Source organism: Pinus tabuliformis, chromosome Q (genome assembly GCF_031772625.1).
Source record: "Pinus tabuliformis cultivar Carrire ecotype Pingquan chromosome Q, CPIR1, whole genome shotgun sequence".
NCBI classification, from domain to species: Eukaryota; Viridiplantae; Streptophyta; class Pinopsida; order Pinales; family Pinaceae; genus Pinus; species Pinus tabuliformis.
In genome coordinates, this window is record NC_142296.1 from 12675321 (window position 1) to 12678228 (window position 2908).

Consider the following 2908-nt stretch of genomic DNA (forward strand, 5'->3'; position numbering starts at 1 on the left):
CTTAAAAAACCAAATTTTCACAAAACAAACAAACAAATACATATATCTAGCCTAAATTTCATTTTCTTTAAAGTCATATAACTGATAAGAGACTTAGAGAGATCCCTCTCATGCTCAGTAGGGCTAGCTACAGAGTTGAAGTGGTTTTAGGTTACCCTTGTCGATTTCCTTTTCAGCCTAGGAGATTGTAAGGACTAATAGAAGGTACCATGTTACCCAAAAATCAAATGATACTATAGGAATTTGATGAAGTGTAAGCACTGGTTCATAGAGAAACCATGATCCATGGCTTCTGAAAATGTCTAATTATGTAATGTGCCAATTTGTTTTCTATTAGGTCTTTTTGGAGATAGCACCATTTGGTATGGATCGAAATGTATTTATTACTAAAACGTTGAATATTTTGTTGAAATAATTAGAGCCTTTGGATTTCATCAAATCAAAGAAACATGACTTTTTTTTATTTTTCCTATTTGGAAATGTCTAGACATGCTCTATTATGGTGGAATAGATATGTAGATGTAATGAACATAGGAAAAACTCTCATCATTACAAAATGGGAGGATTTAAAGGAATTACTGAACTAATAGTTCTATGCCATAGGCTAAGAACAAGAAAAACTCATGAACTAACAATATCTTCAACAAGAACAAGGAAAAAGTGTACAAACATACATGTCCAAATTTTGGAAGAAAAAAATTAGATTATGTATCTCTTTGGAAGAGTCCGGGCTAGTGGCACGATAGTGATATGACACCTTCATAGAAAATTTTAGGGGCGAATGTTCGCCGTTTGGCGAAATTAAGGGGTTTTAAATTTTTAGTGGGCGAATATTTTGTATCATAGTACATTTTTACAAATCACCTCAAATAGCCCACCTTATTTTAAGGGAGAGGGTAAAAAAAGTAAATTTAGCCCTTGAAATTAGGAGTTGCAACCTTCCATTCGCCCATTTTGAAGAATAGGTTTTATTTAAGTGAATCCATTCGCCCATTTTCAAGAATAGGTTTTATTCAAGTGAATCCTATGGGCCAAAGGCCCAAATACCATATTTATAAAAGAGGTGTGGTAAATTAATAAAAATATAAATAAATGAGAAGTATGGTAAATAAATAAAACATTTTTTATATTTACTCCATAAGTCACCTTATATACATGCAAGGGTGTAAACAAATAAAAATATAAGTAAAGTGGAGGTATGGTAAATAAATAAAACGTCTTTTTATACTTACTCAAAAGGTATGGTAAATAAATAAAAATAAAAATAAACTAGACACATGGTAAATAAATAAAACCCCTTTTTATATTTAGTCCATAACCCTCGTTCTATTTATGAAGGCTCAAGAAAGAGGTTTTATTTAAGTGAATCCTATGGGCCAATACCATATTTGTAAAAGAGGTATGGTAAATTAATAAAAATATAAATAAACAAGAGGTATGGTAAACAAATAAAACATTTTTTTATATTTACTCCATAAGTCACCTTATATTTACGAACACTCCAAAAATGTGTTATATTTAGGTGAAACCTATGGGCAAAATACTATGGGACAAATACCATGGACTAGATTGTTATTAATACCATGCAAAAAACATTATTAACCCTAATATTAGTATTAATAAAAATAAAAATGGCACATGGTATTGACCCATGGTATTCACCAAAATGGCACATGGTATTGACCCATGGTATTCACCTGGAATGTAGCCTATTTAAATGGGGGAATTAAACCATCATAGATCCATCTTTACTCTGGATCTACTAACCCCCGAGAGGTATCAAATATCGTGATATGCAAACTAGCATAGAGTGAAAAAATATTTGATCCGATCAAGAGTAAAAATGGATGTTGTAATTTAATGTATGTTAAACATTTTAGCTTGGTTAAAATAAAAAATAAAATAAAAATCAACTATTAATTTTATTAATTTTTATAAATTACTAATAGTAATTTTTAAGCTCCAGGTTTATGATAACCCATGGTATTGACCCATGGTAATACCATGGTATTCATGTGAGCATAGACTATTTAAAGGGAAATTCTATCATCTTAGATCCATCTTAATTCTGGGTCTACCAAGTGCTCAGAGGGATAAATATATTTCATCCCCCTAGGAGTGGTAGATGTGGAGTTAAGATGGATATAGGTTGGTTTTTATGATAATGAAGATATTAAATAGACTTAGGAAATTATATTGTAAAAACATCTTAAGGTGAATGGTTAAAGCATAAACATTGGACAAGTATATTTGTATACTTCTGTTTTAAACTGAAACAAATCCAGGGCTAAAAGGAATGGATTGATTGCACTAGTCATCCTTCTATAACTTTCCAACATATGCTGGAGTAAACAGATTGTAATTTGGGTAATTTTTCTAATTGCAAACAAGAACATACTTGTGTATTGGTAGGGTGGTTACGAGGTCCCTAAAAGTGATGAATTTGAATTTTTCTTGGTTTTATATATATTATTAGGTTTTTTCTCATGCTTTCTGTGAATGGCACAGGTGAATTTTATCCTACACCCACTAGGTTATCGATATGTAATTTCGGTAATTTTGATTTCAAAAGATATTTTAAAGAAATGCAATGATTTCATTTGTGTATTCAATAAACACAAGATTTTATAATTGAGTAAAATATTCGCCATGCCTAGTGAGAGATTCGCCAAAAAATTATATATACATATCATATTATTGATAAAATCGCCTTCCATTTTTCCTATATACAATGGAGATTCGCCCATTTATTATACATGTAAATTTAGCGGGGTTCTTAAAATTTTCCCTGCACCTTGGAGGAACATACAATGATATATGAAGGCAATGATAGCTTCTTAGTGTGAAGACATAGATGAGGTAACCAATAAATTTCTATATATTATGTTGGACATTAGAAAAGGGTAAT